The sequence below is a fragment of the Pieris napi genome, chromosome 5 (genome assembly GCF_905475465.1).
Source record: "Pieris napi chromosome 5, ilPieNapi1.2, whole genome shotgun sequence".
Classification (NCBI taxonomy): Eukaryota; Metazoa; Arthropoda; class Insecta; order Lepidoptera; family Pieridae; genus Pieris; species Pieris napi.
The window spans coordinates 7,388,638-7,406,582 of record NC_062238.1 but is presented as its reverse complement, the minus strand read 5'-3'; the positions used below and the strand labels follow the sequence as shown (position 1 = coordinate 7,406,582).

Sequence of the window (17,945 nt, the reverse complement as noted above, 5' to 3'; positions counted from 1 at the left end):
CGTTTCCTAATCTGTTAGAAATAAGTATGAAATATTTCAAGAACACTTTATGCTTCTTCTGTATGCAATAATGCAGTACTGTATTTACAATTTCGGATAAGGTGAGTATAGAAGTTAATTAATTATATCAACGTGCTAAAAGAGTGTTCCACATCAGAATCGGATCAGGTTTGAAGGACGGGAGAGGAAAAAAGTTACGCGGAAGACTTGTTTCTATAGACACAAGAAGTAGCTTCGTGGAAATCTTATAGAACGTTAATGAGTAATATAAACCAATGTTGCAGAAAAAGTGTGCAACATGTTGCTATTGTCCATGGAGACGGAAGGCGGCGTGGGAGCCGACCTCCTCTTGGGAAAATCTCACTCCCATATTTCGTTCACATGAGAGTGTATTGATAAAAAGTTAAATCACCATTACAAATCATGACCATATCAAGGCGAGCATTCTCGGAATATAATCGGTCGAATTCAATGCCGTATCGTTTAAGATTTTATATGCGGAGAAAAATAGCATTATGATGTGAACGAACTGGACATTAAAATTTTTTTATTGCCAAACAATAGTTTAATAAAAATTCACTATAATATCATCACTCTAAAGAATGAGATAATAAATGTATATTGGCGAAATCAACGAATTAAATAAAGAAGTTTGGTCCTATATTCGAATCCGAGGATCTATGCGGCGACTCATCTGAAATTAAACGTAATTTCTTATTAACCTTAAGTTCTCTCTAATTTAAATTATATTTTTGTATAAGCGACATTACCATTACTTCAGCTATATAAATGTTATTTGGTGTTGTTATCACAGCCAATTTCTTATATTCATATGGTTAAGTATGCCTGTTTGCATATAAATATGATATTTTCTCATCATTCTTAAATCATTTAGTAAAATATCCGCGTTTAAAAGATAACAAAGCGAATAAAAGTATATCATACTAATAAATAAAAGTAATACCAAAGTAGTATTTAAAAATAAACTCGAAACAGCTTTTATAGTGTTTACAGATAATGAAATGATTTGTTGCATCGAAAAGTTCATAAAGAAATGTACATTTTCCTAAATAAGTTACGCTAAATTACTATGTTTAATGTAATATTATAAAAAAAATATAATAATACATAATATTATGTCAAGATTGCGTCATACATTCCTTTGTGGTTTGTATTTTGTTGTATCTCGTTGTGTGAAAGCATATTTAAGGGCCTTATATGTTTTATATTTAAATCTTCTTTCTTATCGGATATCAAAACTATCAGTTTATTCCGACCTCAGAAAGTCGTACGCTGAAGCCACAAGGCCAAGTTAAATTTGTAATAATAATTGTTAACAATGATGACAGTTAATTCATTTATTCATAACATATATATTCTTCTTTATTTTATTCATAACATATAAATCTTTTTATATATAAAACAAAGATAAAAACTATTTATCAAACTATAAGTAGCGTGGATCGGGATTAAATTTTAATGGATGTCTGATGGAAAATTGTTAGCTGATCTTCACTTTTCTTTTGATAGGCTTACGATACAGATGAAAGGGCTTTTTGCCAATGAGACTTGCTTCTTATGAAGTTATATATTTATATATCTTTTTAAAATGCTACTTAGCGGAATAACATGGCGCCCTTCAGGTGTGATTGACGTTAACATGTCTTCCGTCCATGTGATTTCTCATATTATAAAGAGTTGAACAGGTTTGGTCCAATGGTCGGGCCAATGTCATACGCAAAAGGGTATCGTACCGATGGCTCAACTAGTAAACCTTCGCTTGCACAAATGTACTTGTTCTCGTAAAAACTTCACGGCCATGGCTGTTTTTCGTTACGGGTATCAATGACGGCTTTAACCAATTCGAAAACAGGAAAATATTTTATATATATAGAAATTGTTTGAGGGAAAATCCATATAATTGTTGGTAAGTACAATTTTGATTCATTCCTTTATTATATTACATTCAGCTACTATTTTTCTATATATAATTTATTATATTTATAGGATCATTGTAAAATAAAAAAGGCATAGAGATAACAAAGTAGGTACTTATTATCAAATGTCAAGTATTCGTATCTCAAAGTCCTTATTAAATATTGTCAGTCAGCACTGAACTTATACTCGTATGACAACACGGTTTCTATGCGTTACTTTACACGCACACATACGTAGTTCTAGTACTATAAATCAAATTCCGTAAAAGTAGAAGGTTCTTGCATACATATATATAATTACATTTAACAAAAATACAGTCAAATTTTTGTATGGACAAATTGAGAGCCGCTCTGTGGGCTTGCGCTAAGAAAACGTTCGTTACAATTGTATTATGTATGACACATTGAACAATATTTTCTTAAAGCAAATATCTCTGTGAGTGAATGCCGTATTTATTCCTTGACAATTGTAATCTAACTCAATTGTATCGACACAAATTGATTATTATACACACGATTGCTATGTGCTACTTTTAACGAGTGTAAAAATTCACACATCTATCAAAAAGTATAACATTTGTGTTTAAATACGAAACACGACATGAAAATTCTCACTAAACTTTCTTTTATTTCCGAGTTAATTATTCATTGTATGCTTTACGGCTTGGAGTCAGTGTGTGAGTGCAACTTTAAGTCTAAGATTTAGCATTTGAATCACGGTCGTACATCTAATATTTTTGTTATTATCTGTGGAACTATGTATGAAAGTGCGTACTGTTAAGGAATATATTGCGAGGAAACCGAAATGTCACTTGACGCTGGCTAATGCACAAACCGTGCCGAAGCCATAAAAAAAAACGAAATGTCTTTAATCAAATTTGGATGTATTTGCTTAAGTTAGTTGATCAAATTGCTTATAAAGATTTGCGAAAAATTGCTGAAAGATATAAATTGTCGAACCTCAATTGCCATTGCATGTCACCCATTGGGTATCGGGACTTCGTGCAAGCGTTTCAAAATAGTATTGTTACTGAAAAAAAAAACATAACTTTAGTTAGTTATTTCGCGCAATTGAAATTGAAGTTTTAATGGTTCAAATACAATAAATTTATAAAAATATTACGGTGAATCAATCACAAGATTTACTTCTTATATTTATAGTCACTTAAAGTAGAGTTTGATACATAATTTAAAAATTGCAATGTGGTTTATAAAGCGTTTTAATAAAAATTAACCTTGTTTTAAATCTTTGCCAAGACAATAAACCCACGATATTATCTATTATCTGAAACTCAGCTTGCTATTCAAAATATTTTTGTAATTGTTACATAATATAAGACGAAACAAAATTGTTATTATGTGGACATTTTTGTGAACAATTCATTTCAATTATAAAATCTTTCTGCTTAATGTTGAACGAATTGCTTACACCAACCACGTCTGCAATTATACATTTACATAGACAATATAGGAAGCTATTATTCCAAAACATCTATCAGTTAAGGGAAAAGTTTACATATATGCTATTATTATCGGTATAATCTGTGGATTAACACATAACATGTAGAAAAATTGGCCTAAAGGTTATGGCCTATGATACCAGGCCATAAACTCAAAAAAAAAAAAACATAAAAACGTAGAAATATAAACAATGACAGGAACACAATAAACGTTCCAATATATTTGAATTTGGAATGGCTAAAGCGATTTGCAACGTATCCCAGTATTTAAAGTGCGAATAATAGACACTTTTTTACCCAATACACTTAACTATAACAGTCCATGTATGGGAGAACACGGAACTAGGTATTTCATATAATATGCGCATTGGTATGTTGTCCTTTACAGTGAACGTAATAAATTAAGACAGGACACCTGTTGAAAGTCGTCCAAACCATATAAAACTAATATATAGCTTCATAGCGCCAACTTATTATTGAAAAGGGATAGTTTTAAGTACATTTTGTAACATAACGTTATATGTTGTAATGTGTTGTAAATAATTATTTTTGTGTAACTGAGATTTTCTCACTTGGACATAAATTTTACTGTAACAGCACCTAAGACATAAATTTGGTATTCGTCGATGGTTCATTAAAAGTGGATCTAGATAAAATACCTATTATGTAGGTTTTGAAAGGACCAGTACCATAATCTCAAAAATATTCTTTCTAACTACATCAGACCTAGGGTAAACAAATTGGTTGTCATTTGTTTCTGAGCCACTACAAGCAATATTGTTAAATCGTAGATTCTTTCAATTTAAAAAAGCGCCTTAATTACTTCGCAATAAGGTATGTTTTACAGTATATTGCCCTGGTGTGACGGTCATGCCCATCATCATATACCTCAAACGCTCGGTCATAAAATAAAAAAAAATTTACTTCTCAGGAATCAAATCCCGACTAAATTTAATAAGTGCGCGAACTGACGTTACGGTAAATTGAATACGAATAAAAACCCACTTGAAAGTGTAGATTGAATCGTATTGTAATCAATAAACAATAAACGCGCGTGATTTTTTAATTTAATTGCGCATCAGTTTAATTGTTTAGTAATGGAAATGATAAGAAGGTGAAGGTGAAGGGCCACTACCGGCTTAGGTTTGATACCTACGTTTATTTATGCGTAAATCTATACATTAATAGCTGAAGAGTTTGTTAGTTTGGATCCAAATTAAAAAAATAGGCGTAACGTACCTAGTTAAAACAAATGTAGTCGAAACTAATAGCATGTAAACTTTATTTATTAAAGAATATATTTCATTGACTTCTTTACAACTATTACTGGTATGATAAAATACACTATAGGTAATTTTTATTCGGAAACCCAACTAATTATTATTCATGAGTTTTAGCACAATATGTACTGGACAGGAAAAAAGGAACTTAAAATTAACGTCATATAATATGAAACCAGCAAATAATTAAATCGTAATTATTAATTAAAGGTAGAAAATATAACTTTCATTTCGGATTTTCCATAATACTATTATATTTTTAATGATAACGTTATAATCAATATCGTGTTGCGTAAATCTCATTGTAATAATGATAACATGTAATATGGCAATGGTAATTAATAATTGATTAAAATAAATGCAAAACAAATGCACATCAGCTGGACGAGTCATGATTTCTTGTCGTTTAATGTATTGAAATTGATAAAATACGGTAGGAATAGACAAATGAAGACTTAAGTAGAAGTCGATGTTTAGAAAAATAAACCGAGAATAATACGGATACACATAATTACAACAAAAAGCGAAAACCAGCGGTGCTACAACATTTAGGTATCAGACTCAAATTTCTGTATGATCATTATTTTTTAATAGACAAGTATGTTATCATGATCTTTCCTTCGCCGTACGAGCGAGTGTCAATTGCGCACATGGAAATGAAATTCCATTAATAAGTGATTCGAACGCGCGGCGTCAGATTGAGGCAATCCACTACGCCAACACTGATCTAACAGCTGCAAAGGCACATACTGATGTGAAATTGCTTGCCGTGGAAAAATAAATATTAATCTTGAATGTACCAATCAAGTCCCAAAATATAAACATTTTCACAATGATGAAAAGAGAGCTTAACGCCGCACGTGTTAATACTTTTAGTTGCGTGTCCCATCATCCCTGGGGAAATATTTAAGCCTAAATATTAAAACATAAGCCCTACCTTACTAATTATATTGTATATACGTGATCACTGTTTAATTAATTTTGATCATCTTTCTAAGGACGTTTCTACCACCGGTAACCCAGACGGAATGACATCCTTACATTGTTAAGGTTCTAAGGGCTTCCTTCCCAGTTTTTTCTTTGTTAGTGTTTATAAGACATTTTTGTTGGGTAAGTGTGACTTACTATACTTACCTTCCAACGAATAGAATGCAGGCAAACGACAGCATTTTGTAAATATTTTAGTTTTTCCGCTTTCCGGTGAAATTACGCGGTTTATAACTGAACTTCAAATTGCTTCGAAAATTTTAAATTATTGATGAACGGGTAGTAAGTGAGGCGTATAAAGAAATTAATATTATTTGTGATTAGTATTTTACATACTTTATTCCCTAATATAATCAAATGACTGAATGATTAATTAATACTAGTTAGAATAAAGATATAACGGAATAATGTTTATTGCGGTTTTAGGGTCTTATAATAAATATTTAATGAATATATTCTGCAGTATTGGCAAAGTTTGTAAACATTTTATTGAGGAATTTATACTGTTATTTGTTGATGTAAAACACGAATAAATAAAATTATTATTTGTCTTTGTACGTTTTAATAATAAAAATGTGGTTTGAAGATTATTGATAAGTTATTAATTTGTTGGTTATTCATCTTGACTGTGGTTTTTCTTGTAACAACGTCTACGATAACCCTATAGTTAATTTATCTATTAAAATACTAAATATAAAAAAAAAATTAAAGTTTAGTGTATTTTTTTTACTATTACAAATATATTCCGAATAAAAAACTTATTGTATGCAAAGTCTTCTTGCGACTGATTTTTGTTCTTTAGCGTCGAATATTTGAAAATATTTAATTTGTATTAATGTTTAGCAAACAACTTGACCTCCGCCAGGTGATCAGTTTGACAGTTTCTGTAAAATACCGTCGAATGTTTCCTTCCAAATTTCTTAAGAAGTGCAGAAGGCCCGAAGATTTTGAAGTAATTAACGAACGCAACTATAGTTAGGATAATACCAATCAGATCATAGGGAAATTAAATAATGAATACAAGCTAATTACTATGTAATGATTATAAGGGTCGGCATGTATATGACATGTAAGTGACAAATGCAGTAAACAGTTTGCGTCGCTTTGTTTGTATTCACCGTTATCGGAGGACAACAAAACAATGTTTTATAACACTTCAAAAAATAGGCCTCGATTTTGTAAGAAGTACTTGATGGACTGATGTTGATGGGCGCAAACTAGCTGCTGTGGTCTCTGGCAGAATGACCAGCGATGTGGAACTTTTTGCTCCTCAGCATAATGCTGAGCCAGGGCCAATTACAACCACAGTACACACACATTGCACACTAGAAGCGAACCGAATGGCAAAAGGGAATTTTTAATTTGAATTTTTAATTTTTATTGTTTTTGATATGTCTTATTTTTTTTTCTTTAAGTATTGTTATTTTGTGTGTTTATGTGTGTGTGTTTTCGTTTGTAATAAATGTTATGTCTATGTCTATGTGAGAAACGAGTATTTCATTCTGATTCTTAAAGTGTATTTTTAAGTTAACACGTATTGTCAAGTAAATTTGAAGTCATTGGTCGTCTAATACTAGTCATTAGTTTATCTTAAAAAGATAAAACAACTACCAGGTAGTTTAAAGAATAGCTCATCGTTATCTAATTAGCCACGGATAATTATTATCTTTAAGGACTATAAAACTGTATAGATTAATTATATGCGGAAATGAATTGTTTCTAGAGTGCCGTGGGCACAATTTGCAGGTTCAACGATTTTAGAAAAGCCTTCAAGAAAAGAGTTCAACGCACGCGTCAAATGACAGAAAAAGTCACGAGATAAATATAATTAAGATGCAATAAACTATAAGAATCAATTAGGAACTGGTTTGCACTATAAACAACTATTACTAGTTTTATCAGACATTATTGAGCTAATTGAATTCAATGCTTTACTTTTCTTTCTACGTTCTACAATAAATTTAGTTTTTTTGTTTAAAAACTGTTATTATTATGTGACATAGAAACTGCAAGGAAACGTCCGACCTTCGATAATAATGCAGTTCACGGCTCGATCTCCTCTCGTCCGCATAAATCAGCTGGTGTTTATACATAAATATATTGAAATTCAACACGTACTTACCGTAAACAGACGGCCGTTTTGAAAATAAACCGTAAACCTCCAATGTGATCACAAAATAAACAATACACAGAACTGTCAAACAAAGTATCTAAAGAACTGAAAACTGTTTTGCATCACTTTACGAATCGAACGCGATTAAAGTTTCGGAGCGCGGGGAGAAATAACACGTATACTCCGCTCGGCGGTCGCGACTTCAATGACGACAGACGATTCACGATGTACGAAATACGGATCGACTTCGGTCGCAGTCGGCACGTTCGTACTGGACACGCAAGATTTGATGTTTTGGGCAGAATAGTTTTCCTCGGGCATTTCCGGACCGTTTACTGTTTTCATAAAAGCTCTCATCCTGTGTAGAACACGAAATCTTAGATAACCCTAAGATTATCATAATTTATTTAAATAAATTATGCTTATTATTGGCTAAATAAAGACTTATATAAGAGTGAATATCTTATCTCGGTATTACAAAAATGAGATTCTATATAGATAGGAATTAAGGCTAGAAGCTATTGAAAACGTAGCTAAGGTTCTTTTTGCGTTAATATAATCAACGCGGCATATATTTCGATTATAATGCATAGAAAAAATTATTTCATTATTTTCAGAATAATTCTTCTAGGCGAGAGCATCAGCGGAACTTTGTCACTTAAGGCTTTTAAACTGTAACCTTGTGTAAAAAGTCAACATGATTTTGCTTTTTAGGATACACTTGCCCGGCCATTTGACTACCTACGAAATAGGGTTAAAATATCCATATCGACGGAGGTTACTAGCAATAAAATCTATTAATAGATTCAGTATTTCGCTATTTTTCGAATTATGTGTAAAAGGAAATACGATTTCATGAAATCAATATTTCTTTACATTACCAATTCGGCTGATTAATTTACATAGGCTACACAATTAGTGATATTGTTTTATAAATTAGACTAGCTGACCCAGCAAACGTTGTTTTGCCAAGTATGTATATTCTAGGATACATTTTTAGTTCAATAAAAACAACTACATATCTACTATAATAAAAATTTGGGGTCAATCACGGGGTGGTGAAAATTAAGTGTTGTATGTATTATTTAATGACACATAAACAAACAAAAAAACTTATCCATTATTATTAAAATTTTGTGGTGGACACCCCTTATTACTTAGGGGTTTGAAAGATATATAGTAGCCGATTCTCAAACTTACTAAATATGCATAAAAAATTCATAAGAATCGGTCGAGCCGTTGCGGAGGAGTATGGGAACGAACATTGTGACACGAGAATTTTATATATTAGATGTTATATTTACGTGAATATATTCCGTCATCTGGAAACAGGCAAGAGTTGTATATTTAAAAATGCAAAAGATGGGAAGGGATTTTGTTTTAGTATGTGTTTCTTAAACCTTATGATTAAAGATTACAAAAATATAAATAAACTTTTTACTATAGAAATATTTTTTTTAGAGTTTCAATAATCTTACGTATCGTTTGTTTGGAGCGAGGACATGCCACAATCAAAAATTTACAATTTATTTCAGTTTTCTATTTATAAATATTATTATTACTACGATTATTATGTAGGCTAAGAAATTAGTAAGAGTTGATCCGTTGAGACTACTCATTGTCAATTTTCACTGCCACAGATATTATCATTCAATATTGTTTAAACTTCAAATTATGCTGAGGGGGTTATTTTTATGCGTCTATAAAGTTGACGGCGATCCCTCCTAACAAGTAACATCCCGTCGGAATTACGTACAAATCCATTGTTATTGAAAGGGGTCTCCGAAAATCAGCGTTTCTGGTGACAGCAACTTAAAACCGACTTGAGCCTATTTTTGATTACAGTGATTGTGTATGTATTTCGTTTTTTATGTGTGCTATGTTATGTTTTTCATTCTTCCCATCTTCTTTGTTTAATTTGTTTTTACGCACCCTTGTCTATGAAGGGATGGAATGATATATGGGATCAAATGACGTCACGGTGACTCGCCGGTTTATCTTCATATTTAGTACCAACGCGGCTGCATTCCAGACGCCTCAGACTTTCCATAACCAGCGGCGCTGCAACCCAATAGGTCTGGGTCTCAGACTTTTGTATCTGTTGGTCATTTGTTTTTCTAATAGGCAAGTAGGTGACCAGCCTTCTGTGCCTGACACACGCCGTCAACATTTTGGTTGTAAAGAACTAATTACTCCAAGGGATTGTAAATTGTACACATAGACAGAAATTCCATTGGTCAATTCCATATCTGGGGTTTGAACCAACGACCTCAGGGATGCTCGGACTTGTTTTGGCACTTGGAGAAAATATTCCCTACCTTCTAGTTAACCATTTTTGAGATGGATTACTAACAGTTATTACATCCCACGCGTATATGTTTATCGTTATAATTTTTATTTTTGAGATCTTAAAAAAAACTATAAAATAAGTTAATTGAATCTATCAGCATACACAATAATAGGAGAATAATAAGAGAGACAAAAACACCACATAATAGTAAGGCGCTATTAGTACAAAATTACTGACAACAAAACGTCATATAACATTAATTTTACTTTCAATCCAAATAAAAAGTCAATGAAGTGTAACAACGTAATGTTATATAATTAACTTAATTGTTGTGTCGGTTTGGGCGCAATATATAATAACTGGACTGTTTGTAACAATAATTTTGGTTTGTAGAAAGCAGTTTCTCGATGTAATACGACTATGGAGAGTGGAGACAAATGTCACGATTCCACTTTCTTCCACGCATTATGTTTCTATATCAATATTTTATTCGAGTCATTTCTTTTTAAACTTTACTGCATTATTACAAAATAATGCATTTCTACCGCGTTAATATTTTGTGGCTTCAAACATACATACATATGCCTAAAACATTTTTAAAGGTTTTAGAATGCGATTACTTGTTACACCAATGGTTTAATGTTGCAAGCAAATGTTCCAGAAATATAATAAAAATATTTTTATAGTATACGACGTATCTTTACGATTAACTTGTGTTTATGAGTAACACTTGGGTCGTAAAGATTTGTTAAATATTACGTATTTAACACCTTCGTAAATACTGATTGCATACCATTGTTGCATACCAATTGAATGTGAAAAATTATTTGCTATTTCGAGGGACAATAATTTGCCAATTAAAATAATTGAAAGGAAAGTTTTAAGTTTTTAAATGGAAACTTTCTTTATGTAACTTGCAGTTGTAGTAATAATCTAATATTAATATGCCCTAGATGACTGGGACTGACGGATATAGCATATGATATTTCATAGAAAAAAATGGTGCTTTTAAATATTACTTATCAAAACGTGTTATATTAGTTCCGACAAACGAAGTCCCGACGTTACACGCATACTTGCTAATCGATGAATTACCAGGTTGTAATTTGGTTTAAGTTCTTTAGCCTTATATAAATTTGATGATTTTGTTTTTTTAGAAACAGTTGACGTAATTAATATGAACTGTTTGGGATTGAATTTTTCGACTCAATTATTACTTTGAACGATTTCATTACCCATAAATTTATTCCATATCACTAGTAGAGGTGTAATTACGTTGAAGAGTGAATGTCAAAGCTGTCAATTTGTCAATGTCAATAAAAGCCTGATTATATTTTAACATGTGCCTATCTCTTATTAACGTTTTATGCACTGATATAATGGAACAGTAAATAACTTGATTACATCTTGATTAAATTTTAGCGAGTTGCTAAAACTACAGGACTTTGATTGAAACATAACTAAATTCCAACGAATTTAATAATAATTTGCGGCTAAAAAGATTAACAGTATCATTAAATTATCTTGTAGGGGTATGGCATCTGCCTTTTTTTTAAATATGTAGATGATTAGTCTTCTGCGCCGAATAAAACTGAACAATTCTTGGTAAGGTTTATTTAATTTTAGTTTACCATATTTTCTCTTTTCCTTTTAACAAATCTTTGCCTGACAGTTTTCAGTAGTAAGGACATTTACATGTTCTGGCTACTTTTTATTATTACCTGTTTTTGTATTAATGTAAATATAATAAATTAATGAAAGAGGTAATGAAAGATACTATAGAAAGATACTATAATACTATTGAAACATTTTCTGAATTATGTTTTAATGTAATAAACTTATGTATAAATAATATGGGGCCTTGGTGAACGCTAAAACAATCACCGGAATTAGTAGAAATTAAATGGATATTTTTCATCAAATATTTAGTGAACATTTAATCGTAAAAAGGCCTATTTACAAAATGTACAAAAAGTTGTTTGAATCAGCAGTGACGATGGTAGCACGCTGTGGCTCGGCCAATACTCCTCACTTTTTATCACAGTGTAAACAAAACTTTACTGAAAAAGATGAAGGAGTGCATTAAGACAGAATAAGTTTTTATGAATAAGGGGGATAAATCTATAATGATTTCTGCTACATATTAAATTAACTTATATAATAAAAAATATAACGTGAATTCTCGCTGTCTTCTCTTTTATGCCTGCGGCCACGCGAAAGCAGAACTGAACTGATTTGAGCGCGACCGCCGCTGTGAAAACCGCTGTGTGAGTTCAAAAAGTGAGTTACAGAATCGCAAGGCTGGCAGCTAGCTTGTAATAAAAGGAATTTGTAGGCTTTGAACAATTTTAAGCAGAATTACTTTAACAATATTGTTTGATTGGTTTTAAGTGTATGCGTGTGTACTGTGTAAGTCGATTAAATAGTTACAGTAAGTGCAATGACTTTAGTGAATAGTTACTCAATTTATCTTGCTTTGGTGTAAGCAATTAAAATAGTACGCAAAGTATTTGACAGCTAATTTTCTTAAAAGCTCGGGTGTGCGTACGTTAAGAACATTTAACCAATTCTGACTGACTCTGAGTGAGACAAGTAAATTTGTAATAAAAAGGGAATCTTTTAATTTCAGGTGTTTTTGTCAAAGGCTTTATAAATAAGAAAGTGTGTGGAGAGTGTGGAAGAGAGAATAAAACTGTACTGTTTCTCTGTCACTCTTCTTTGTCTTAAATTTTTGTTGATTTTATTTTGGTCTAAGCGAATTCGAGGTCGTGTAGTAAATTGGTTATATTTTCCTTGGTAACGTTACCGGAAGTCCTCTAATCGTTATGTGGCGGGCATCGGGAGGAAGTTGTTATGTCAATTGAATTTATTACTTGCTAGAATACAATTGTGTTATGACGCCTTTATCTTATATTATTGACTTGATCAACAGAAGTGTAAAATACTATAATCCTAACAAAACATTCTTAGATTTCCTCAGTTATGAAGTAATTACGTATTAGAGCGTTGTGAACACTATTTTGGCAATAGATAAAAGGAAAGGACAAATGTAAGTACGTTTAATATACACGAATAACTTTAAAAAAACAACTAAAAAGTATATGAGCTCGTTAAAGGCAGTACAATTAAAATATTTACCTTTTTAGTTTTATTGGCACGGACAAATCTAACCCAGGCCGCTTGTTTACAAAAACTCGATTTTCCATAAGTGTAGTAAGAATGTGTTGGTGTTTTTAATCGCAGTAATATTTATAAATCTAAAGGCTTAAGAACTCTCTACTCCTTTACATCTATCTCTTCATGTATATGTGATTGGCGAAGTGTTTCTTGCCAGTTCTTCTAGTCAGTCTTAGCACTTGATTTGAGCAGCGGTAATAAGTAAATTTAGAAACATTACTTTTTACTCTCATTAATAAGTCTAAACTATATTATCTTTCATTTAATTGTTTCCTTTTACGGAAACCTCGCTTTCCAATTTATGAATCTATATATCTATCTATAAGGAGCCAGGTAATTTACGTTGCTAGGAGCCACAGAGACGAATTATTTTTAATTTCATTTATTGTTTCATTTTTATTTATTAGTATATTTTATTTGTATGTACAACGTGGGTAAAATTCTATTGTATGTTACATATAGATAATATATATACTTGGGAACTTTTAAACATTTCTATGAGCTAATGGGAGTTACTATGATGGTTATTTTCAAATGCAGCATCAAAAACCGAAATGATGTATAATTAGCCATCGTTTTCGTGTCAATGATTACAAAGTGTTTTTTTATGGAGTCCAATCAATATTCTAATACCTGAGTTGTAGAAGAGCATCCGGTTGACTAATTGGCTAGGCACTGGCTCTACTCAATGTTCTTACTAAAGGTCAGTAGCCTTATTCACATCACTTTAACTCTTTTACCAAAAACTTGTTTCATAAAGAAATTTACTACTTTACAAGTGTATTGAAGTGTAACGATCACCTCTTCCATTTTTCTATGACGCGTCGAAGGATAATCTTACCGACAGCTTTACTTCTCTATAAAGAGAATACACGTATTTACAATATCGAAAATTTCTTTATTTTTGAAAATCAATTCGGTTTCTTTAATGCCCTAGGATCTTTCAAAAAGATTGACGTTAGGACGAAAACAGAAATATCTATAAAAAAACAGTGGCGCTACAATCTTTTAAGGTCTGGGTCTGAATCTGTTGTGAAGAGTTCTGTATCTGTTTTGTGATTATTTATTTTTTAGAATAGGCAAGTAGGTGATCAGGCTTCTCTGCCTGACACACGGCGTCGAGTTTTTGGATCTAAGGCATGCCGGTTTTCTTACGATGTTTTCCTTTACCGTACCGTAATCCATTGGTTCACAGCACAGCCGGGGTTCGAATCTACGACCTTGGGGATGAGAGTCGCACGCTTAAGCTGAGGCAAATATTCATCTATCTCTTGAACAATTTTGTTAAGGTTTTGTTACGTGAATAAGTCTACTGATCGTAATCATTGCTGGAGAAGCTCTAACAATGTTAGATACTGGTTTTACTTCTAGCGTTGTGTAGTATTAACTGTATCTAGAGAGCCCTTCTGCTTATATTAATAGCTTCCTATTTATAGATTTTTATTTAATATAGTCATTTATATTGATATTATTTTTTAATAAAAGTATGTCGTTTCCACATGTAGCCTCAAAACATTATATAAGCCAATATATATGCGAACATTATTCATCAACGACTTTAAGTACTGAGTTATTAGTGAATGTCACTATAGTATCCACCAAGACCAAGAAGTGCAGTCTTTTTTTTTGAAATGAGGGCTCACGGGCTCCTGCCCGTGAAATGAGGGCTCACGGGCAGGAATCTCACCTGATTGAGTGATACCGCCGACCATGGACACTCTCAATGCCCGAGGGATCTCGGTGCGTTAAATTGGTTCGGAAATACTTCAGTGGGCAGCTGGTGTCACATAGTGGTGGGGCGCGAAAAACTTCCTTAAATAACGCTCAGTTGTGGAACGACGGACGTCAACGTAATACGGGTAGAATTTCATATTCTGCCTTGACATGCGACGATAAAACTCAACTGCAGGTTTTAATCCGAACAACTTCTCTTTACAGTCTCCATGGTAAATGCAGTAGAAGATCCAGAGAGACTCTCTACGCAACGCCAACGGCTCCTCACCGTCTGTTTGGGAGATGCCTTGGTTGCCTAAGGGTAACTGATACCTTTAACTATACACATGCAACGCGAGTCTATAATTCAAAACGATCTTGGTAAAAGAAGTTACAATCATCCTTCTTCATAGTAGTAAAGATGATATGAGGTAAACAAAAATATTCAAATTTTAAATCATGCTTTTACGATCATATGTGTTCCATTTAAAGTGACCGGTATTCCTGTATCTCATGACACACTTATTGACTCCTAACAGGCCAGCGTTTTAGTTTCGAACTAAGCTAAAGTGCTTATTGAAACTTCCTCAATTGTTAAATTAGCCTGTCACCCACATACACTGTTTACTGATGATTCACTGTTTTGCATCTAATAATTGAAAAGTTCGATGGGGTATTGATCGATTGAAGTAATATTTATGTTGTTTGATAGTTAGAAGTACATTTAAGCGGTATGTACGCTATCTTATCTATTAGATCTTATTGATGATGGTTGAAGTGAACTTTAAAAGCTTTGATTACAAATTATTAAAGTATTTTACATGTCTTAAGTAACTTTTTTTCCTACAATAAAGTCCACAAAAGAGAGTGTGAATTTACATGAATTACAATCTAGCCTATACAATAATTATGGTTAATAAGTAATATGATGTTGACTTAATTTTCTACTATACTAGTGAATAGCATGAACCAAGGTAATTTTCATTTGTTGTTTTAGTGTTCTATAATGATTTGATGATATTTGATGATACCGCACTTGCTTTTCACTACACTAGGTTTATTAATTCAAAAGGTTTTTTCTCTTTAGGCGTCTTATTGCTGTTGTGTCAAGAAGTTTAATTACCTCAGCATTCATATGGCTATGCAGCCTAAACAAACAAATTTCTAACATTTCATTCCGTGGAAACAAATGACTTTAAAGACAGAAATCTAATCAATAATTCCCAACTTGATTACAAAATAATGAATGTTGCTTTGTGCCTAGTTGAGTGTTATGATTATTGGTTATGGAGTGTGGTAATATAATAATCTGTAGACATACATAGGAACTTTTTCTAATTGCTAGACCCACGAGTCTCAAAGATGACATAACGTATTGTATACAAAATACAATAACCAGTTACTTTCTGCAGACGTCCCAAAAATTTGGTCTACTATCCTACTTATATAAACGTGAGAATTTAAATAATTGTGTGAATTTTGGATACAAATAAAATTGCACTAAAACGCTGCTACGTCTCACTTTTACAAACTTCTTAAGTTGCGTAACTAACAGACTCACAAATAGTGAAGGATAGGTAATTTGTCTTTAGGATGCTAGGGCGATAGGCACTTTTTTTTAAAGAATTTGACGCGATTTTTCTTACTAAAATTGTGTTATAACTTTGTAGTTTAGTGTTATATGTTAATATATTATGTATTGTAATGTTTCTATGTATTAACGTAGACATCTTATCTACGTATATAGAATATTAAAAATATGCTCAGAGTAGGATTGATAGTTTAGCCTGTGAAAACGATTCATCAACTAATAAAGAATACACACAAACCTCATTCCATCAATTGTCATTATGGCATATAAACAGTTGAATCATATCTCCTGATTTCAATACGCGAATTAAATTTTATTGTGTCTCAATACGTTCATATACTTTATGTATTTTTAACGAGTATTAATATAATTTACGAATCAAGGGCAATTTAATCTGAAGTATTGTCCGTTTGTTTTATGTTACAAAATCCTTGAGTTGTTGAATTAATATTGTTCTGGAATGTTCTTTCGTTCGATTATTCTTGTAGATCCTGCGATGTTGTCTGGTTAAATTAGGTTAAAAATTCATGTACAATATTTATATTGCCCAATTCACTTTTACGTTTAATTATGTTCGCCTTTGGTATTTTTGATTGATTCATTTCTACCACATTAACAATAATAGTAGCTATCAAGAAATGCAATATTGGCGATAACAAGTGCAAAAAGGCAATTCAGTATTTTAACGTATGTAAAACATACCAACGTTTTAATATTTATACCATACTAGCGGACCCGACAGACGTTGTCCTGTCTTAACTATGAATATTGATTTCAAATTGGTATACTGAATTAAAAAATATTTCAGAAACAAAGTGTTTATTATTCTAATGCTTTATGTTATACAACATTCTTTGTTTGTTTTTCTGGCTCGCATATCATTATATTATAAATATAATAACTCCGATCGAAGCATTCATTTTGAACGATATTCATTTTTCTTACATCCTCTGACGATATTTGCAGCACGCATTCTGTCAATGTTGTGTTATGTCAAACGCCATAAGGTTACACCAAAAAGTTCGAATTGTATTGTGGTTAAGTATTCTTGAATTTTCTAATTTTCCGCGCAAAGTTTTTCTTTTTTTCTTTTATAAGAACCTTCTCCTGACAATTACAAACACAACAAAAAAAAATCAGACAAATCGGTCGAGCCGTTTTCATGTGATGTCGATATAGATTATATATTTAATTTAATATTTATATATATTAAATATTAATAATATGTTCTAATATTTTCATATTATTAGACTACAATTGTGAAAAAAAACCAGTTACCAACAACAATAGTTTTAACATTAAAAATTTGAATTCCAGACTAGCATTTTAAGGACGATTTAAGCCCTTAGGTCATCTTATTTATAAATCAATTAACAACAAGAATAAGACCAAACGCA

General features: G+C 31.8%; 1 protein-coding gene across 1 annotated transcript in view; it reads right to left on the bottom strand.

Annotated features, from left to right (window-relative positions):
• The window catches only part of LOC125049560, a 32,332-nt gene extending 24,337 nt beyond the window's left edge, over nucleotides 1-7,995 (bottom strand). Inside the window, exon 1 of the mRNA XM_047648930.1 lies at nucleotides 7,787-7,995. The gene's annotated coding sequence lies outside the window, so the exon portion shown is untranslated. The remainder of the gene's footprint in view (nucleotides 1-7,786) is intronic.
• Nucleotides 7,996-17,945: the final 9,950 nt, after the last annotated feature.